This window comes from Acomys russatus, chromosome 3, assembly GCF_903995435.1.
Source record: "Acomys russatus chromosome 3, mAcoRus1.1, whole genome shotgun sequence".
NCBI classification, from domain to species: Eukaryota; Metazoa; Chordata; class Mammalia; order Rodentia; family Muridae; genus Acomys; species Acomys russatus.
In genome coordinates this window covers 19847366-19871304 of record NC_067139.1, presented here as the reverse complement: position 1 = coordinate 19871304, position 23939 = coordinate 19847366, and the positions used below count along the sequence as shown (strand labels likewise).

Here is a 23939-nt window from a genome sequence, read left to right as displayed (position 1 = left end):
AAAATACAGATAACTGGTATAGAATGTTTTAGATTTTTATGAGATTTCAAATATAATTTACTTTTGTGAATCCTTCTTTCTCTCACACCCACTTCTCCTTCTTACACTCACCAACATCCAATAGCCTCATGTTCACGCTTCCCTTGTCACCTGTGTTTATTACCTGCCCCTTTCCTCAACACCTCCTTTCCCCTTATCACTCACTGCCCCTTTCTGGTTATAGGATCTATACACACACACACACACACACACACACACACACACACACACACACACACATGCATGTAAATATTTCAAGTCAGGCTCCACATACGAGAGAGAACATAACGTGTTTGTGTGAGGCTGGGTTATCTTGCTAAATGTAATATCTTGCAGATTCATCCATTTCCCCACAAATACAATTTCATTTTTCTTTATAGTTGAAGGAAATCCCACTGTGCATATGTACCCTATTTACACAATCCACCCATGTGTTGATGGGCATCCAACTAGGCTAGGGCCATTGTCTTGCCACTATGAGGAGAGCAGCAATAAGTACGGGTGGATAAGTGTCTGTGCGGTAGGATGTACACAGCACTTCAGGTAGTGACCACAGGTGGTAGAGCTGGGTCATACACCGGCTTTACTTTTAGTTCTTGATAACCCTCCACACTGACCCCTACAGTAGCTACAACAGTTCATATGCCCACCAGAACTCATAGGGCAATCTTTCCCCCACGCAAGCTATCATCTTTTACTTTTTTATTTCCTGGTGGAGGCCATGCTGACTGAGGTGAGATGAAATCTCAGAGACATTGTAATTTGGATTTGTTGACTGGCAAGGATATCGAACATCTTTTAAATGTATTTATTGTCCGTTTGTGTTTCTTTTCTGGAGAACAGTCTGTTCATTTCATTCACCAATTTATTGACTGACAGTTCTGTTCTTTTGATGTTTAGCTTTTGCAATTCTTTATATTCTAGATATTAACGCCTTGTCTGGCAATGATCTTCTCCCACTCTGTACGCTGTCAACAGAGCAGACGGCCCAAATGTATTTTTTCAATGTGCTAATCACCTTATGTTTCTCTATACTCTGAAGATTATGATCCCTATTTGGCACAAATCTCATTATATTGTTAAGTAAAAAAAACAAAAAAAAAAACATGAAATATGGAAAATTCTCTCAAATTTGCATTAGACCTGAGGAGAAATATCTGATCATATAAGTCAAAGCTTTCACATTTAATCCAATGTGGTTTTTTGGGTTTGTTTTTGTTGTTGTTGTTGTTGTTTGTTGTTTTGATTTTGGTTTTTTGTTTTTTTGTTTTGGCTTCCTTTTTTGGTTTTCCTGAACTCAGCTAAGGATGGACACCTCAAGCAATACAATTTCTAATTAACACTTAGCCAAAAGCTTTGCACAATGCTACAAGGTGGCTTTTCTAAAGGATCAGCATAGAAGACATGACAAAGGACCCTGGCACAGCTGACAGTCAGTCACTACTTAAGAAAACTAGCACTAGTGTGAATGCTCACCTGCTGTGCCTTTCTCCAAACTCAAAGGACTTGCCTGATATTACTGCACACTTCACATTAGTAATAAAGTGTGCTGTAACTGTTAAAGCACATGATCCTCCTCTTCACCACACACAGCCCTGCCACTGCTGACTGCCCCCACGCCACCTCTTCACACAGATGGAACCTCCAACTCAAAAATGTGTCTTCTCCAAGTCCCACAGTCAGCAGATAATGCTGGGAGGCAAGCTGTGGCCCACAGAACTCAACTATAGACCATGACAAACCACTGCCAACAAATCAGAAGCACTCAAGTGTTTGTGCATATCCACAAACATCTCAGGAGGCAAGGAAGGAGCCGCAATAGTTAAAGCGAGCCTACTGACATTACTCAAGGGAACTCAGTAAAGTATACAGCTGAACACTCTTGGTTAATACTTATGTCCTAATTTCAGTGTGTATTAAGAAATATAAATAACTTCTACTTATACAGGGGAAATAGGGTCCTCTTTGGGGGTTTTTAGTATCAATAAAAGACTTTTAAAAGTTGGCTCAAATGGAGGCACTAGGACAATTTTATTACAGTGAAAAAAAAGAACCACAGGGCAGGTGAGCTGTAAAACCTCAGCTGCTGCCCAGAGGAGAATGGAAGAAAGAAGGCAAAGGCTAAGCCATTTAAGCTGACATGGAGATCAGACACTGAGTGGGCCTGTGAAGCTTTAGAGAAAGGGTAAGGAAGCCAAAATATATGGGGTGTGGAAGCAAAAACATTGTGAAAAGAATAAGAACTAAAGAAATGGTCATTGCTTTACTGAATAGTTCAGAAAACAGGCAGACCTATGACCCCACATGGCTGTAATCCTTATGCTTCTCCACTAGGGGTGAGGGCTTTGGGATGGACTAGTACAGTGTCTCATTAAAGAATGAATTATTCTGCCTATCTCTTTAGCATGGCTTAAGATGAGCCCACCTTCCTAGGAGTAAGCCCTTGGCCAAAGTGTCTGAACCAGCCCAATCGGAAGGTTGGGACTACACTCAGGACTGGGATTCTAGTCTCTTGACCAGGAGATTTTCCACTCTAGCACTATATTGTAGCTTAAGACAAAGCCAAATAAAAGAAGTTAAGCATTGTAAGACTATTTTCAAAACTAGTAAGAGCTACATAGTGAGTTCCAGAGCTCTCTAACCCCCAGAGTGAGTACATGAATATGACCAAAATGTATCTGGAACATACAGAAAACATAAAAGATTGGAAACCACAGAAATGAGGTGAAGGAGTAGCATGTGAAACCATCTGTAGAATGCGGCACAGAAGAGCAATAAGAGCATCAAATCAGAGACAGCCAGTATTTCTAATAAAACATTCACAGGGGCAAGAAGAGATTCTAAGGGGAGTCTATGGCCACATTAAAGAAGGAAAAAGAGCCAAGTTCTGGCTCAAACTCCTCCCCAAACTAATTCAATATGGCTTCTCTCAGCTTCTCACTGAATTGTTCTGCTTGACCCCAAACTAACTCAGCAATCTGCTATAATCTTCTGGCTTCTCATTTTCTGCTCTGAGTTCTCTCTCTGCAACCATTATCTATTGAGCCAGCCAGCCCAGAGCTCAGAAAGAACAAGGAAGGGCGAGCTTTTAAAGCTGAAAACATTCTAGGCCTATGTTAAATTATACAGAAGCTAGAAGCTTCTAGGACTAGGCCTAGTTTAGCAGGAAGAGGCAGTAAGGCTCACAGACAACAGCTGAGCCAGGAGAATGTTACTTTTACATATGGTGCCCAATATGGTAGGAGTAGGGTTCCACTGGCCAGTATCGGGGCAAGGAAAGGAAGAAGCCAAGCCAACAAAGAGTTTGAGTACCAAGGGATAGAGGTATAGATAACAAAACTAATAAAATTTAAAATTTAGAAAATAAAAATAATTTTCAAGGCATCCTAGATGTTAAGAATATATTTCAAGCTGTGCATGGTGGTGCATGCCTTTAATGCCAGCACTAAGGAGGCAGAGGCAGGTGGATCACTGTGAGTTCAAGGCCAGCCTGGTCTACAAAGCAAGTCCAGGAAAGCCAAGGCTACACAGAGAGACCCTGTCTCAAAAAACAAACAAACAAACAAACAAACAAACAAACAAACTATATATATATGTGTGTGTGTGTGTGTGTGTGTGTGTGTGTGTATGTATGTATATGTATATGTATATATTGGCAAATTTTATAAAAAATATAATATATAAACATGCAAATTTCTAAACAGCCAAAGGGAAAAGGATCATGAGAACGAAACTACAGATGGCTATGTGGGTCTGGGCTGTGCTTCCCAAGGTAGGAATTCCCTTTCTATTTGCTCATTTAAATATCCGGAAACTATTTGCTTCTTCAGCAACTCAAGCCTTGTGTGTGAGTGCTAAATTCTAGCCATGCTGCCTGTTTCTCTGCATTTCTGTGACAGAGCTTATAACACTCTTCTGCAGCTCACAGAACCATCAGCTGATGGCAACAGGTATTTTCTACCTTACTTACTACATGTTTTCATGAAATGCTCATATCACTTGTTATATCCCAGTTTCTCCAGAACCCAGGGGTCTGAGAGGTTTAGCAAGAAGCACCATTGCACAATATGAGATGGAGGCTGGATCAAAACCCAACTCTACAATTGTGATCCAGTCTGGGACCCAGAGCACTCCCCTGGCTTCAATTCAGAAAGGACCAAATAGACAGGATGAAGAATTTGATGTAAAGTAAGAAAATGACTGAGCTTCCATGTCTCATACAGTTATATTACTTGAGAAACTATGCACAAATGATAATAATTTATTCCCAATAAGACAGGTTTATTGTACAAGAATCATTATATTATTATTATTGTTGTTATTATTGTTGTTATTGTTATTATTGTTGTTGCTGCTATCATTATCATTATTATTATGGTTGTTGTTGTTATTATTATTATTGTTGTTGTTATTATTATTATTATTTGGGCCTGGACAATATACCCTAATGAGTAAAATGAGGGCATCATAAATATGAAGCCTAGAAGTCACATAAAAAGAAAATAACCATATCTGATGATGTACACTTAAAATTCCAGTGCTAGGAAGGCAGCCACAACCAGATGCCTGGGACTCTTGGGCTGGCCAGCCCTGTCTAGCTGATGCACCCCAGTCCAGCAATGAAGCTTGTCTTAAGATAGGGTGAACAGTTCCTGAAGAACAGCACAAAGGCTGACTTCTAGTCTCTGCAAGCATGTGCAAACACAGACATAATTTAACAATTTCCAGTTAAGTTTCCCTTTTGTGTAGACTAAGCATCTGTGAACTTGCACTAACATGAACCATTTGGGGAGCATTCAAGGAGTGTTTCCCACACAAAGGGAATACAGTGGAACTCCACACTAGCCACTACTCACAGTAAAATGCCAAGTGTTAGAAACCATGTAAATCTCTAAATCAATGTACAATAGGAGAGACCAGTATCCTAGAGAATCCTGGATATCCTGGAGCGTCCTAGAGCATCCTGGAAAACCTTTTAAGACCCTTGTGTTTGACTCCACTGATCTCAGCCCTTTCATCCTACTGAGAAAATAAAGTCACTGAAAGGAAAAGAAGCTGAGGCAAGAAACATTTTAGAGCTGAATGGATCACACACATACACACACACACACACAAACAAACATACAGAGAGAGAGAGAGAGAGAGAGAGAGAGAGAGAGACCATAAGGGATTAGAAACACTTCTCAAACATGAGAACTGTTCACAAGATTTCCCCAGAAGGAAGAGACAGGTCTGGGACATTCTGTACAGTATATAAAACTCTGAAAGATGATGTATCCATGAAAATACTTAATCATCTCCTATAAAACTTGTCTGGATGGACACAGACTGAGAAGCCAGGGTCCTTCTTGGGCATGCTGTGAGGGTATCAACAGACACACATCTAATAAACTCTGCACTTAACCTGAAGATGCTGGCAAAAAGCCACTGACTTTTTCTACAAGAGTCCTGGGCCAGGAGACGGTGGAGGAAGAAGATGGTCTTCTCAGGCTCTCAGGGAAAGTAGGCATTGGGGAGCTCCTCATGAATAGTATAAACAACATCACGCACGCTGCTACTCTAGCACTCAGGAGACTGAAGCTGGTGGATTATAAGCTTGAGCTAGCCTGGGCTACACAGGGAGAGTCTCAAACAATATTTTGGGGGGTAGGAAGACCATATAATAGCTAGGTAAGCGGTGAACTAAGAAACTGTGATAGAAGCAGAAGACTATGTTTAAGAAACAAAAATATGAATCAAGTGTGGCGTTTCTAAACTCGAGACTGCATTGTAACATTAAAATAGATGTGATGAAAATCATTTTAAGCACATTTGAAAATTACAAACCTTTGGAAAAATTAGCAGCTACTATTATATAAGCAATTTGACTACATGACGTTTCTAAGAAAGTCCCTGTCTGAGGAAATAAAGCAAGGAGGCTACAAGACAGTGGGTATAGCATGCGGCATTCTTGCTCTGCATGATATCAAACGTGAGGGGAAGGGGATAAGGAGTGAACAGAACACCATGAGTAACGTGAGTGGGAACTAAGGCTGCTTCCTCAGCTAAGCAACACAGGTACTACACAAGGTCAATGCATGGAAGACAGGAGGGCAGAACAGCGAGTCACTGGTGTAATGGAGGCGGGGGGGGGGGGGCAGTGAATGGAGAAGGAAGAGGAAAAAAACGACTTCAAAATTGTCTTCGAGTGAAATTCTGGACAGCAGAACGTTTTGTCTATATCATCATTTCTTCATGCCATTTTGTTTAAGAGTCTAATATAGTCACATAGCTCTATTAGAAAGGACCTAACAGAAAAGACTGAAAGATTTGTGTGCCGAAAGATTTACAGTCAAATTAGGCAAAACAAATGGTTACCTTCTCAGTAATATGAGATGTCTTAGGCAACTGAAGAAAACCAGGAGATTTTTCTTTTGGCAGACAACAATAACTGAGGTGTTTAAAATGAAAACCTAAGAGGTTCATTAAAAACAAGACAATGACTAAGTATTTGCATTTGATAAGCGGAGTCCTTCCTACTCTCTGTGCCTCACTGGCAATTCTCTAGGTCAGGGAAGCAATTGTCAGAGAACTGAGTTCTACACAGGGGAACTATTGGGAACAACTACTCACTAACAAGTGATTAGGGGACTTGGAGAGAACAGACAGATCCAGGATTGATTGCCCAGAATGAGCCTGCTGCAAATACCAGCTATAAGCTCCCCAACACTCATCCAGGACTGTGTACCAACTGAACGCTTCACTGTCACTAACAGAGCTCCCTAACTCTGTGTTCTGCTAAGACAAAAAATGAGTACAGAGTGCACAACAACAGGACATCACATAATGCCAGCCTGATAAAAGAAAATTTTATTCCAAATTCTGTAGTTTAAGCATTGTAGGCCAGCATGAGACCAGTGCCATCTAGAGGCAGAGGACAGGGAGCTGCTCCATTACTGGCCAGGCTACAAAATTTGTCATCAAAACGTATTCTCCATTATTTATTTCTATTTTCAAAAGATTAATGTCTAGAAAATTGTATTCCTAATACATCTTAAATTAAAGCTAGACATAAATGACACCAGGGTCATCTTAGTAAAATGCCAATTGACTCTTTTCCTTTACGTTTTACCCTCAATGGTATAATTTCTGAAAGAGACAGTGTTTCAAAAGATTTCCAAGGAAATGGGAAGACAGACAACACAAACACTGGCTTAGCTCTGCATTTGGAAGTCACCAGCTTCTGAGAGGGCCAACAGTAATCTAAGAGGCTAGACCAAGTAGGCTTGGAAGTAAGAAACAAAAGCAAGTGCAGGTAGTAATGCACAGAAAATGGTTCAGGAAGGGCACAGTAGCACATTCCTGTCAGCAACCAAGGAATGCTCAAGGAGAAGAACCAACTGAGCCAAATAGCCCAATACTTGCTTGGGGACAACCACAAGACAATGTCTTACAAGATAAAAAGAGAAGGATTAAAAAAAGAAAAAAGAAAAAAAGAAAAAAACTTTAAGGGGGCTGGAGAGATGGCTCAGTGGTTAAGAGCACTGATTGTTCTTCCATAGGTCATGAGTTCAATTCCCAGGAACCACATGGTAGCTCACAACCATCTATAATGTGATCTGATGCCCTTTTCATCACTGTATGCATAATAATAAATATTTTTTTAAAATTTTAAGATTGACTGTTATGGTTTAGATCTTAAATATTCCCAGAGGCTTGTCTGTGAAGGTCAGCCTGTGCTCACTTCTAAGAAGTAACAAAGGAATCCCTGTTGTCCAGGAATGTTCTTAAAGATTATGAGACCCCAACCTCTGTTTTTCTATGCTTCCCATCTACTACAAAGTGAGCATCTGCCTGCATTGCAACCTCCCACCATGACCTACTATGTCCTCATAGGCCAAAGTCATCAGGGCCAAGTGACTAAGGTTTAATAAGTCTTTCTTCAAACATTGGTATATCTTAGGAATTTGTTATGGTAACAAAAAGCTGGCTACTACCTTAATTAATTGTGATAAGTGTATCATGCTAATATGATGTTTTTATAAGTGGAAAAGCTGGTACTGGAGATTTCAAGAGCTCTCTCTACTATTGGCAGCATTTCTGCAAACCTAAATCTATTCTGTAATAAAAGTGCTATTAAAATAATGAATATGGAGGCAACATACTCCTTTAACTGAAATCAGCATGATTCAGAAGGAACAGAGCCCCAACAGTCATATCAAACTCTTACTGTGAATTAAGATGGATGACCATGATTTTCAAATAGCTTCATCACTAGCAAAGCTCTCTAGGTACCAGCAAGACCTCCAAAGCAGGGACAATCGCCACAATGTCTTCAACACTGGAGTCGCTTCATGCCATCCTTACTAATTACTTGGTTCATTTAGAACTATGTCAACAAGTACACACTGAGTTAAAAAGCACATTTCAGAGTTTTAACTGTTCTATCCAACTAACATCAAACACCACACTAAAAACACATTCCACTTCTTAGAATAACCATTCTCACTCTACTCTCTTCACTTGGAAAAAAAAAAATATGTTCTTTGCCCTCTTTCCTGAGAACAGAAGACATCCAATAGACTTGCAGAGTCTAGTCCTCCATCCCCTTCCATAACCATTCCTGTCTGTGATGCAGCCAGGCTTCAATCCTTCACTCATACTTGGCATTAAAGAAGGCAATGGTCCTTTGACACACACTCTCCTCGGAACAGGCTTTAGAACATGCCCTGCCCCTGCCTCCTAGATACACTTCATCACACCACTGTACCTTTAAGGTCTTTCTTAGAGCTCATGTCCTCACCCCTGTGCCTGCCATCCTTCTTCTGGCTCTTCTGGCTCAATGAAGACATTTAATTCTTTGTTCCAAACAAGTGAGCCAAACAAATGAAAACTGGCTGTTAGGCTAGATCATGCTATCCCAATCATGTGTTCTCAGGGAAGGAGCTCACTCCTTTTGCCATCTTCCACACAGTTCCCCTTTCTTTCAACTGTCACTGTGCATTTGTAATCCATAAGCCTCATTCTCAGCTTTCCATATTCCTCCGTTTGAGTACCATGCCCTAGATGAACATATTTATTTACCTCTTAACTCTAGCTTTCATAAGCCAATGCCTTTAAGTTCTTAAGAACCTTATCCAAAAAGCACATCACCCAAAACCTGTGCTGAAACTCCATGAGAAAATTCTCCACCTAAAGGTGGCCCAGGCTCAATTCTCTTTCCTGTTTCTATCACAAAACAAACTTCTCTTATAATCCTTAACTCTGCAAATGTACCAAGAAAACAATGTCAAGGCTCTTACGTTCCCTCCCCGCCCCACATAAAATGAGGAAATCCAGTCAATTCTACCTCCTAGAAGTGCCTTTGTATCTATCTATCATCTTGCCATCTCCTTGGCCAGGCCTGCACTTAACTAGTCTCTTGGGCTGTATTCATTTTCTAATATATCTCTCCACCTCTAATCAAATCTACATAATGGTGTTGTACTCTGCTTACTACTCAAAAAACATCAAATTGATTGCCTCACTCTTATTCTTCAAATTTACTGAAGATCTCCACTTTTTGTTCTGTAGCCTGAAGTTCAGATGCCCAAGAAGTTATATAGGAAGTCTTTCATGAAGCTGCTCATGCCTCCCTCTTTACCTTCGTCACCTCTCCATGTGCCAAGCACTCCATACTGTATGCTCTAGGGAGGTGTCACAATCGTCATATGCTGATGCTGTCAAATACGCTACTCTTGATACCTGAGATATCTGCAACCATAACTTTTTGTTCAAGATTCTTCAAAAATTCTTTCTTTTTTCCTATATCGGAAGTGATTTCTCATTTCTATGTGCTGACCATCTTTCTCACCATGCTAACTGCAAGGAATAGAGCCTGTAGCTGTTTATCTTTCACAAGGCTATGAACATGGAAAAATGCTTAACCAAGATCTTCTTCTATACCAACCCTGCTTAGGGGTAAGATACCAGGAACATGTGCCATGTACAAACAAAAGCAAAGTATATCTAACTCAGCTCAATCAAAGCCTATAGCTAAATAAATGAGCTCTGAGCCCCATGACAACGACAGTCACATAGAGAGTAACAGATATAGCCTGTTACAGTAAGTACTACCTCGCCTACTAATCCTGTTTCACCTACTCAGAAAGAAATAAGAAAGACTCCCCTCAAACCTGACTCACATGCACAAACATGCGCATACCTCTCACCACAGGAGCTCTAAGACCTTCACATCCCATGGATGTAGCAAGCAAATTCAATTATATTATTTAAATCCAACTAAAGCATCTCAGCAAATATTAAGTCTTCAAATCACTTTGGAGGAAAGATTGGAATATCTTATATTAAAAGGAGAGCAGACTCATCTAAGTGGATTTGAGCTGCTAATTTCCATGGTTCTTAATTTCCTTAAACAACTGGGATTGTCTGCTTCTCATTGGGGAGGACTTGTGTTTGAAAGGGCCAGTTAAACACTGCGCTGTCTTAGGGTCTCTGTGGGAAGTCCATTCTTGCCTTAGTTAATTGATATCGAACCAGCTTTGTCATTCCTTGGATTTTCTGTAACACACCACATGCCAATTAATCAAATTACAGAGATCAGCACAGGGGAGGGAATGCACTGAAACTGCATATTGCAAAAAACGAGACCTCATTCTCTCCCTGCTGCTATCTTATTTCCTCTCCTGTAATGAGACTTTGTGCCAGTGGAGAAAGGGGAAGAAATCTGAAATAGGCTACGTTTTAAGATACTGTAGCTGAGAAACAAAGACTGCCAGACAGCTGAACCAAACATTGCTTGTCAGGGTGCTGTTCCAGATGAGGTATCCATCCACCCTCCAGTGGACACACTCTTCTGGGTTCAGTCTAAGCGTCTTCAGAGAATAGTCAACCTCTTCCCAATTCTTCCAGCTTCCAGAATAATACAAAACTGAATTTGAATAGTCAGATACCTGGCTAAGTAAGCCAAAGATATGTTCCTGAGATGCCAGAGTCAACAAAAATTCTCAGAGAGGCAGGTTCACCAGACATGATTCAATGGAGTTGTCTTCTTGGCATGGGCTGAGGCTGTGTTCCATGATCAGCCCGTGTACCACCTTCAGGAGTTCCTGAGCCCTAGAATTCACAGGAAAGCCTGTTCTTGGGTATTCACAAATATGTGAGTTGTCCTCCCTGCTTCTATTAACTCTCACATAGCAGACTTCATAGCATCTTTCTTATCTTGTAGTTATCATAGGGATAAAGATGGGAGAAATATTTTGCTCTGTCTTAAACACAGAAAGCATGAAAGACTTTAATACATTAAACAAAGGAAGGAAATTACATGCATCTGTATGCAAAAAGCAAGAGATGTTCAATGCGTGGACATGATGAGATAAGAAGCAAGTGTGGTAGGTAGCTGAGGTGATGATTCAGCTGCCCACCCATCCCTATAATGGCAGTGCTAGGGAGGCAGAGGTTCTAACCTGGGGCTTGCTAGACAGAACCTACCCAGATCAATAAGCATTAGGTTCAATGAGAATCACTGAGGAAGATATCTAATATTCACCTCTGTCTTCCATAAGCACATGCATGCACATGTATGTCCTTACATATACACACACACGCACACATATACACACACATTCACATACATCTATGCACCTATATATAACTATTAAAAAATTAAATAAGCAAAAAGTAACAATTAACAATGGCAACAACAAAAATAGCATAGCCCTATGTGAATGGGTTCTCGTGACAAACACAGTTTAAAAGAGAAGAGAAGGGGGGGGGGATTCCAAGATGGCGTCGACCATTAAGCCACATATCTGATCTACTCCATGGAGACCAGAGACATAGGAGGAGCAACAGATTGCTGGACTTTGAGAACTGTAGGTGAGTGGGGCCCCAAAGGCCGCAGACCAAACAGGGGGCCTACCCCCCTGGGTCAGGCAACATCCCGGAGGTGCTAAACGCACTCCCCAAACTCTGAGACGGAATCCACATGCAAACTGCAGCCTGTATATAAAGCACAGACTCGCTGTTTGGGGAGGGGTTTTTCCAGAGTCCCCAGCCAGAGCAATCTCAGCGAAGAGGATGAATCTGCCCTAAGATTCCTCCTTCCGCACCACCCCAAACTGCAGAGGTCACCCGCCCAGGCCGACTGAAAACACAGACCCAACAGAGACAGTTAAAGTGGGACTGCAGCTCACTGGCCATCGGGGCCAAACTTAACACCAATCACAGCGGACTGAGCCTGCAAACAGCGGAAGTGAGAAATCACCTTGAGCTGCTTCCACAGACCCATCGGGAGACGTGGGTCTTGCCCAGAGCTATAGCTGAACTTATTTGCCCTGCAGGAAGACCTGGGCCCGCGGGCTTCCACCAGAGCTCTGCAACCCTTTTGTCCCTACCCAGCCACAAGGCACTGGTCCAACGCTCTGCTCCCCGCTCCCGGCTCCTGGCACGTGAGAGCCCAGCTGGAGATCCTGGCCCAAGCAAGGCAGGCACTCTCTCATTATTGGGAGACAAGACGTGGATGGGTCCTGTTTGCAGTGTCTAATTGCTGACCCAGAGTGTGAGGGGGCCCACATACCCCGGCAGGAAGATTTGGGTCCACGAGCGGCCACCAGAGCTCTGCAGAGCCAGTCTTACTAACTGCCCAGCCCCAAGGCCCTGGCACAGCGCTCCCTGCTCCCTGAATGAGAGTGTCCAGTGGAGATCCTGGCTGAGCAAGGCAGACACTCTCACTTTATTGGGAGTCGAAAAGAGGGTCTTGCTTGCAGTGCCTAATTGCTGACCAAGAGCGACCTTGGTCCCTCTAGACATATAGTACTGGGAGAGGTTGGACACTGCTACAGGGTATAGAGGCAGAGCTAAAAGACAGTTACACACCCAGAAGATCTGATCTACCTGGGGTCTTGACTGCAAATCCACAGGTAGGACAGGCAGCTGAGATCAACCTACTCAGCCAGAACGTTTGTATGCGGACCTTATTCTAGGTCCCAAGACTGCTGATCTGAATTACAGCAGTAAAGTCCAAACAGATATCTACTTTGGCTGGCTCAGCCTGGAACCCAGGGGGCAGACGAAAACCAGCAGGAGTGAAACCGGATCACCTACCAGTTCCACAAAAATACCCCCTGATCCGCACAGGCAAGAGCACCTAACCTATAATCAGTCATCAATTAACCACTCTCAACCAGCGAAGGTCACTACAAAATACCTTCCAACACCAGAGCCATCAAAATGACAAGAGGGCAGCGTAAGAATCCTATCAAAAACCAAAACAGTTTGGCATCTCCAGATTCCAACATTCCCAATGAAAACAACCTAGAGAACCTAACAGCAATGGATAGGCAAGAAAATGACCTCAAGTCCTTAGTAAAGAAGATGATAATGGAAGAAACAAATAAAATCTGTAAACAAATGCAGGAGGAGGCAAATAAGAGGGCTGAAGAGTTAAAAGAGTCATATAAAGAGGCACTGGAAGAATTTCAGAAAAATATAAATAACCAGATGATGGAAATCATTAAAACAGTCCAAGACATGAAGATAAAAATGGAAGCTATGATGCAGGAACACACAGAAGAAAAACGTGATCAAGAGGCTGCAAAGAGGAAAGCAAGCATCTCAGAGGTGGCCTTATCTAACAGATTGCAAGAAATGGAAGAACGAATATCAGGACTTGAAGATACAATCACAGAACTGGAAACAACCATTCAGGGAAATGCTAAATCTGAAAAGTTCCTGACACAGAGCATTCAGCAATTAAAAGACCACATGAAAAGACAAAACTTGAGAATAATAGGGATACAGGAGAAACGGGACAGTCGACCCCCCAGCCCAGAACACATCTTTAAGCAAATAATGGAGGAGAATTTTCCCAATTTGAAGAAAGAGATGCGTATGAGCATACAAGAGGCCTACAGAACACCAAATAGAATAGACCTGAAAAGAAAATCTTCCCGCCACATAATAATAACAACACAAAATATACAGAACAAGGAAAAAATATTGAAAGCGGCAAGAGAAAAAGGCCGAGTAACATACGAAGGCAAACCTATCAGAATTACTCCTGATTTCTCAGCAGAGACCATGAAAGCCAGAAGGGCCTGGACAGAGGTGCTGCAAACCCTAAGAGAACACAGATACCAGGCAAAACTACTATATCCAGCAAAATTATCAATAACCATTGACGGAGAAGACAAGTTATTTCATGACAAAAACAAATTCAAACAGTACCTAGCCAAAAATCCAGCTTTACAGAAGCTATTAGAAGGAAAACTCCACCCCAACTGGTCAAACTACAACCAAAACTACATAGGAAATATGTAAATATACCATTGCAAAATCACAACCTCACAAAATCTCAACTGTTACAAATACCAAAAATGAAGGGAATTACCAATCACTGGTCATTAATATCTCTCAACGTCAATGGTCTCAACTCTCCAATAAAAAGACACAGACTAACGGAATGGATGCATAAACATGACCCAACATTCTTCTGCATTCAAGAAACACACCTCAACCACAAGGACAGACATTGCCTCAGAGTAAAAGGTTGGGGAAAAATATTCCAAGCAAATGGTCACAAGAAGCAAGCTGGGGTAGCCATTCTAATATCTAATAAAATAGACTTTCAACCAAAATTAATCAAACGAGATGAAGATGGTCACTTCATACTCGTCAAAAGTAAATTCAACCAAGAAGACATCACAATTTTGAACATCTATGCTCTGAATACAAGGGCTCCCACATTTGTAAAAGAGTTATTAACAAAGCTTGCCCCACTCATTGATACCCACACAATAATACTGGGAGACTTCAACACCCCTCTTTCACTCAAGGATAGGTCTTTGAATCAAAAACTAAGGTGGGAAATAACCTCATTAACCAATGTCATGAATCAAATGGATCTAACAGATATCTACAGAACTTTCCACCCAAATGCAAAGGATTATACCTTTTTCTCAGCACCCCATGGAACGTTCTCTAAAATTGATCACATAGTTGGTCATGAAGCAAACCTCAATAGATACAAGAAGATTGAAATAATACCTTGTATCTTATCAGATCACCACGGTCTAAGGCTGGACTTCAACAACAACAGAAATAACAAAAAGCATACTAACACGTGGAAACTAAACAACTCTCTACTTTAATGACACATGGGTCATGGAAGAAATAAGGGAAGAAATAAAAGACTTCCTGAAATTCAATGAAAATGATGGAACAACATACCCAAATTTGTGGGACACATTGAAAGCAGTGCTAAGAGGAAAATTCATAGCACTAAGCGCCTTCAAAAAGAAAAAGGAATCATCCCACATAAACAACCTAACAACACATCTGGAAGCTCTAGAAAAAAAAAGAAGCAGAAACACCCAAGAGGAGTAGACGCCTAGAAATAATCAAATTCAGGGCTGAAATCAATAAAGTAGAAACAAAGAGAACAATCCTAAGAATCAACAAAACCAAGAGTTGGTTCTTTGAAAAACTTAACAAGACAGACAAACCGTTAGCCAATCTAACTAAAAGACAGAGAAACACTATCCAAATTAACAAAATCAGAAATGAAAAGGATGACATAACAACAGACACTGAAGAAATACAAAGAATCGTAAGAACCTACTTTAAAGGCATTTATGCCACAAAATCAAAAATTTAACAGAAATGGAAAATTTCTCGACCGATTCCATTTGCTGAAATTGAACCAAGTCCAGATAAACAAATTAAATAGCCCTATTTCACCTATAGAAATAGAAGCAACCATTGATAGTCTCCCAACCAAAAAAAGCCCAGGGCCAGATGGTTTCAGTGCAGAATTCTACCAGACCTTCAAAGAGGAGCTAATACCAATACTATTCAAGCTATTCCAAAAGATAGAAATGGACGGAATATTACCAAATTCCTTCTATGAGGCCACAGTCACATTGATACCTAAACCTCACAAAGATCCAACAAAAAAAGAGAATTTCAGACCAATTTCTCTTATGAACATTGATGCAAAAATACTCAACAAAATTCTCGCAAAGCGAATACAACAGCATATCAAAGACATCATTCACCATGACCAGGTAGGCTTCATTCCAGGCATGCAGGGATGGTTTAACATATGGAAATCCATCAATGTAATCCATCATATAAACAAACTGAAAGAGAAAAACCACATGATCATCTCTTTAGATGCAGAAAAAGCATTTGACAAAATCCAACACCCATTTATGTTCAAAGTTTTGGAGAGATCGGGAATACAAGGCACTTACCTAAACATAATAAAGGCCATATACAGCAAACCAACAGCCAACATTAAATTAAATGGAGAGATACTCAAGGAAATTCCTCTAAAATCGGGAACCAGACAAGGCTGCCCCTTGTCCCCTTATCTCTTCAACATAGTTCTTGAAGTTCTAGCCAGAGCAATAAGACAGCAAAAGGAGATCAAGGGGATCCAAATGGGAAAGGAAGAAGTCAAATTATCCTTATTTGCAGATGATATGATAGTGTATATAAGTGACCCGCAAAATTCCACCAGAGAACTCCTACAGCTGATAAACACCTTCAGCAAATTGGCAGGATACAAATAAACTCAAAAAAGTCAGTAGCTTTTCTGTATACAAATGACAAACAGGCAGAGGAAGAAATTAGGAAAACTATTCCCTTCACGATAGCCACAAACAATATAAAATATCTCGGAGTAACTCTAACCAAGCAAGTGAAGGACTTATTCGAAAAAAACTTCAAACCTCTGAAGAAAGAGATTGAAGATGACATGAGAAGATGGAGGGATTTACCTTGTTCGTGGATCGGGAGAATCAACATAGTAAAAATGGCCATCTTACCAAAAGCAATTTACAGATTCAACGCAATCCCTATCAAAATACCTACAAAATACTTTGAAGATATTGAAAGATCAATTCTCAAATTCATATGGAGAAATAAAAACCCAGAATAGCAAAAACAATCCTATACAACAAAAGATCCTCTGGAGGAATCTCCATACCTGATCTCAAGCTGTACTACAGAGCAACAGTAATTAAAACAGCATGGTACTGGCAAAGCAATAGACTGGTGGATCAATGGAATCGAATTGAAGACCCAGAGATCAATCCACACACATTTGCTCACTTGATTTTTGACAAAGAAGTCAAATCTATTCAATGGAAAAATGATAGCATCTTCAACAAATGGTGCTGGTCTAACTGGATGTCTACATGTAGAAAAATGCAATTAGACCCTTATTTGTCACCATGCACAAAACTCAAGTCCAAGTGGATTAAAGACCTCAACTTAAAACCAGAGACATTAATTCAGTTAGAGGAAAAAGTGGGGAAAAGCCTGGGACACATAGGCACAGGAAACAACTTCCTGAACAGTACACCAACAGCCCAGGCCTTAATGTCGACAATTAATAAATGGGACCTCATGAGGCTGAGAAGCTTCTGTAAGGCAGGAGACACTGTCAAGAGAACAAAGCGACAGCCTACAGAACGAGAAAAGATCTTCACCAACCCTTCATCTGACAAAGGTTTAATATCCAAAATATACAAAGAACTCAAGAAATTAAACACCACAAAACCAAACAACCCAATTGCGAAATGGGGCTTGGAATTTAACAGAGAATTCTCAGCAGAGGAATATCAAATGGCCGAGAAACACTTAAAGAAATGCTCGTCCTCGTTAGTCATCAGAGAAATGCAAATCAAAACGACACTGAGATTCCATCTTACACCCATCAGAATGGCTAAGATCAAAAACTCAAATGACACCACATGTTGGCGAGGATGTGGAGAGAGAGGAACACTCCTTCATTGCTGGTGGGAATGCAAACTAGTACAACCACTTTGGAAAGCTATCTGGTGCTTTCTCAGAAAAATGGGAATAGGGCTTCCTCAAGACCCAGCTATCCCACTCCTTGGAATATACCCAGAAAATGCCCTACCACACAACAGGGACATATGCTCAACCATGTTCATAGCTGCTCTATACATAATAGCCAGAACATGGAAACAGCCTAAGTGTCCCTCAGTAGAAGAATGGACTAAGAAACTGTGGTATATTTACACTATGGAATACTACTCAGCTATTAAAAACAAGGAATTCCCAAAATTTGTGGACAAATGGATTGATCTAGAAATTATCATAATGAGTGAGTTCACCCAGAAGCAAAAAGAGACAAACGGTATATACTCACTTATATCAAAACACTAGTCCAAGGGATATGTACCATGAAACTCTTTACTTACCAAGAAAGTGGGTCAGAGGAGAGGATATCCGATTGAGACTTTAGGCAAGAGTAGCATGGAAGAAAGAGGAAATAGTAGGACCCACAGGGTCCTGGAAACCTACAAGAAGAACTTTATGACAGGCAGATCTGGATCCTGGGGTCCTCCTCAAACTAAGGCACCAGCCAAGGAGAATATAGGCAGTAAGCTTCGAACCCCTACCAGGACATAGCCAACGAACATGATACTCTACACCATTGAGTGGAGAGTGAGATCTGACTCTCACACGAACTCTGGTGCCCCTTTTCTGACCATGTCCCCCAGATGGGGAGACCTGGTGGCACTCAGAGGAAGGATAGCTAGTTACCAAGAAGAGACTTGATATTCTGAGAGCATATATAGGGGGAGGAGGTCTCCCTCGGTCACGGACATAGGGGAGGGGAGAAGGGGAGAAATGGGAGGGAGGGAAGAATGGGAGGAAACAGGGGAAGGGCTAACAATCGAGGTGTAATATGAATAAATTAATAAAAAAAGAAAAAAAAAAAAAAGAGAGAGAAGAGAAGACCCATCCTGCTGTCTTTTAAGTTATGACCTCTCCTTATCCTATTCCCAGGCCACGATGACAAATAAAACAAGGGAAAATGCTTGCATTTTCTCCTTTAGATAGCTAAACAGATCATTCACAAAGCCAATAGATAAAATATTACAGAGGCAATGTACTATCTATAACTACCATTTCTGCCACAAAGAGACAACAAAAGGAATATCACCCCTCTGACAACCAAGGGAAAGAATAAAAGAGACAGAAATGACTATCTAATTTAAATAATAAAACCATCAAAAATAAGAAGTACCAGATACCTGGGCAATGTTGACAATACTCAGGAAGCTCTATGTGTGATCAGCACAGAAAAAGCAAACACTTATTTTTAAGGTGAGTATAAGGACAATATAAGAGTAACCACCACGTGTTAAGTTCTTTCCAACCATCGGCCTTCCAGACACTGTCACCACCCCCTTGGACATTATCCTCATCTGAAGGAAACTGAAGTTCAGTATGGTAAAACAAATGAGCAAAGATCATCAGAGAGTGAGCTAATGAGTTAGGATCTGATGCCATTTTAATCAGCTCAAAAGCAGCTACTTTTCCCAGAACAAACTCACCACCAGGAGCAAAGTGTTTGCTTAGCAAGCATAAGACCATGAGGTCTACTTCCAGAATCCAAGTAAGAAGTCAGGTACGTAGCATGAGCTATATATGGGAGGTATGTAGAAAGACGGCTCCCTAGGACTTGCTGGCCAATCAGTCTAAGCAAACCAGTGAGCCTCAGGTCCCACTGAAAGATCATGTCTCAAAGCACAAGGTGGAGCAAACTGATGGTAAGATCCTATTGCTGCAGGCAACACCTACACAACACACTGAATGTGGAGAATTTGATCTAGTGCTTAGAGCCTTCATCCCTACTGAGAAGTGGTCATGGTACTGGAAGGTACTCTGCATGTCACCAAAGAAGAAAGAAAAACAACCCAGCTCCAAAGCCCCTGTTCTACAATGATGGCAAGACTATAAGATATACTAGTGCGATACTGGCACAGAGCTTGTGAGAGTAACCAACCAATATCTGATATGAATTAAGGCTCACGCCATGCAATAAAATCTATCTGCTACACAGCTTCAGTGGCCAAGAACCTCAGACTTGATAAACTAAGGATATCGGGGAAAAGGAAATGTAGCAATAAAATGACTTCTAACAAGATTCTGCTATAGTCATGTATCAGCTTAGCCATCATCAGAGAAGCTTCCTCATACAATAGATACTGTGGCAGAATGCACAGGACATGCACAAGTCTGGGCCAGAAAGGGTCCTGGCAATGAGAGGAGAAGTGAACACATGCCCCCATCTTTAACCGAGAAGTTATCTCTGATAACTACTTTTGAGAACGTGTGCTTAGCAGTATACAGCCAACACAAAATGAACTCAATGGCATTTTTGAAGGGTCTTTGTCTTGACATGCTTTGTCATAGCTTTGTTTGTTTCTTACAGATCCTTTTTGTACTGATGGTGGCTTCCAGTTTTATGTTTTTATGGAATTTCTGTGTGTATGAACATGTGTCTCTGCATCTATATGTGTTTCTTGTGCTTTTTTCTTTGGCTCTATTTCTTCTGTTTGCTTTATTTCAATCTGGTTTGTTTCCTTTTATTTTGTTATTATTATTTTTATCCCTATTTGTATTCTAATGAGACAAAGAAAGGGTGTGGATTTGGGTGGGCAGGTAGGTAAGTGGCAAGGGCCCTAGAGGAGTTGGGGGAAGAGAAAATGTAATCAGAACATATTATATATATTTTTTATTTATTTATTTTTAATATATACTTTTATTTTATTACACATGTGTAAAACAAACTACATACAGCAGGGAGAACCATGTGACAATCATGAGAATACTGAGTACTATATATGTTACATTCATAGTGACTTGGCCATCTGCATTCGTCTCGTTTGAAGTAAGTGTTTTTCCTGTCTTGTTGAGTCTAGATCTCCGAATGAGATTCAATATCTATCTTATCTCAACTCTAATAGCTTAACTTCTTTATCTTGATCTAAAATTATATTGTCCCCTAACCAGCTAAACTTGGTTATAGAACTATTCTATCTTTTCTTCAATGCCCCTCAGAGACTTGAGAAGGAATAAAACTTAAATTCCTGAGTGAACCAGCAGTGTGGATTAGCAGTTTGCAAAATGTACAAGTTGACTTAAGACAGTTTGCCTCCTGACCAGTCTCCCAATACACTGTATAACGTTGGAGCCTCATCTTCAGCTTTCTGGCCTACTATTTCTGCCAGACTTGTTCGCAGGGCAGGAACTTTTGAGGATTTGCTTACCCTGACTTGGCAGAGTGCGGCCGTAGACTCTGCCTGCATCTAAGTTGCCCATTTTTAGGCCGATTTTTTTTAAGTAAAACAGAGATGATAGAAGCAAAAAACAAACAAAGGACAAGGTGAAGGGATCCTGGGGAATGACTCTGAGCTCCTATGGGTTCTGCTGTTCTAGAGAACACTAGACTAACCACGACGAACATAAACAAACTCTTAAGCTTTAAGATACATTCGGAAAGCTGGAATCCCCACAATTCTTCTGAAAGAAACTAGCAGCAGATCTTCAATGATGCCCTGCGTTGGCCACAGATTCCAAACACTGATGGACCCTTTCGATAATAAATCACCATTAGTACAGATGATTCGCTGTGGATAAATTTGTTGCAGGCTGCTTGATAAATCCTATAGTACATACTAACATGACAGAATCGATCTCTAACTATATGATTTCAAAGTGATCTTTGAGGCACCAGAGTTCAAATAATCATTTCTATCACTACTCCAAAGAAGGTGGATGCATACTCTATACAGTCTTACCACAGAGCCCCCATGAAGTGATGCAATACATCCTGAAAGAGAAAAGAATCAAGGTAACTGTCACTGTCGATCTTCTCCACGATGTTCTTGGGCTTAATGCTCTCATCATGGCTGCAGATGAAGATCTGCCCTGACTCACCGGCGTTCCAGCCATACTTGCTCATGCACACCTTCAGCTGGTTCTCAGTCCAGCAGTCAATGTGCTAGTACGTGGTGTCCACCACATGGTAGACAAATTTTTGGACAGAATCTTCGAAGGCAGTTATGCTTTCTAAGAGGTCTATGTTTTCATTCAGGGCTTGCCAGAAGGCTTAAAAGGAGCAGGTCTCCAGCAGGTCAGCAAGGTACAGGACCTGCCAGATGGGCCACTCTTCTTGATGTGCCTGGTTGACCATACATTTGCACAGAGTGAAGTCAGAGTGGGGCAGGTTATTGAGGGCTTTCAGCAGAGTCTGGACAGTGATTGTGGTCTGAAAGAAGGCTGGGTTGAACTGGTACAATTTCAGGACAGCCAGGTTGGCCTCTAGGTCATACCACTCCAAGGTAGCCAAGTTCTTTGGATTGTACCTGTCCATACCCTTGAGCAACTTGCCCATGTTTGCTCTCATCTGCTGAAACAGAGCCATGATCACTGCAGTCTGCCACAGCCCCAGCTCTTCACCAAAGTCTTAATAGTACACCTTCCCTGAAGAACATGCTTCTTGGAAGGAGAAGTAGCTATCAGAATGTCTAGCTGGAGGAGTAGACAGATGAAACACCATGAATTTAAATGTGTTAGCTGCCATATTTTGCAGCTCAATTTGGCAATCTGGAGTGAAGAAGATACCCAAAAGTTGCACATACTAACCACAGCTCTGATCTTTCAACAGAAGAATCTCAAAGAAGATAGTCTGGCACCCTCAAGGAACCTACTAATCTAGTGGGAAGACCAGGGATAAACAAAGAGATTTTTCAAGACAGTAAGTTGCACAATGTGGCAGTGAGTGCCATGAGCTCATATACATGAGGCTGCATGGGTCTCAGACTAAGGGCCTATAAAGTCTATCTCACTGCAATCAACAACGCATTATCTGCCAAAGCCCTATGGCACAGAAAAGACTGGTCAAATCAAATGTGCCTCCAAATCCCTCTATATCTTCCACTAATTGGGTACTACCCAAACCATATGTGCTATAGATTCCTTTCATCAGTAATTTCACTACCAGAGAAAAACCTAAGTCAACATCTGGGTAAATGGAAGAAAAATTAGAGACAAGCTATTTCTGGCAAAGTGTGTCTTTGACAAGAACCCTACCTAAAAGATTTTTAAAGAGATCTAAGAAGTGTAGTGACTGTAATCTATCAAGGCAAAATTAAAATGCCCTCAATAAAACTCCTCCACATGAGGCTATTAAGGAAACCCAATAACCACATAGTAGAGAGTAAATAACCACCACTCAATGAAAGATAGAAAAGTGATTTCAGGCTGAAAACAGAAATAAAGAGAATACCTTTGTCTCACAGTAAGAGTGGCAGTGGGGAAGCTCACAGCAAAAAGCCCAAGAATAGGAGAGTTCCAAGGAACCACCTGGATCGAAGGCAACATCAAAGGAGGAAAAGAGAGGCAGTCTAATGATGATTGGCAATGGCTTCCTACAAGGAATCAGAGAGCTCTTTATATGAAGAATACACACTCCAATACCCTTCAAATGAAGGCTATCCATGCCAGTTGAAATCATGACAACCAAGGGGTACAGCCAAAAGAAGAATGCCCTCTCTACACTCCTACCTCAGAAATGGCTGATGACTGTGATCATGTTCTAAAAGGTGGTGAGTGGTACATGAACATAACACAAACATCTTGATGAAGTGCCCTTCCAATAAATGTGTTCTGGTTAAAGCTGCATCGAATCTTTATTAGTATACGTTCACATATCTCTTCAATGAGAGCATTTCCTTGTTTCTATATTATTATTCTTGAGTTATATGTTTATATTAAAATATTACTTGCTCATAAATTGCATCTTCATCTATTAAGACCTAAATTTTAAACTTTACAGAAGAATATGAATTTTAAAAACATTCTAAGGACTAAGAAAAGCAAATCTTTGTAAATAAATAAACAGTCAGATGTAGGCATGGATTCAAAATACTATTTCTAACACTTGATAAAAGAAAGTAAGCCAAGCATCAAGAAAGTATCAAAGACAAATACAAACAAATATAGTTTTATGAAACTTGCTACACTGCTTCTATGGTTTCAGTTTTCCTGTAATATTAATAATATGTAGACTAACCAGGAAGATGAATAACAAA

At 40.8% G+C, this 23939-nt stretch overlaps 1 protein-coding gene and 1 pseudogene across 9 annotated transcripts in view; both read right to left on the bottom strand.

Moving 5' to 3' along the window:
* The window catches only part of Fars2 (phenylalanyl-tRNA synthetase 2, mitochondrial), a 406536-nt gene that overhangs the window by 297076 nt on the left and 85521 nt on the right, over positions 1-23939 (bottom strand). The gene's annotated exons all lie outside the window — the stretch shown is intronic.
* Positions 21486-23649, bottom strand: LOC127210424 (eukaryotic translation initiation factor 3 subunit K-like; annotated as a pseudogene).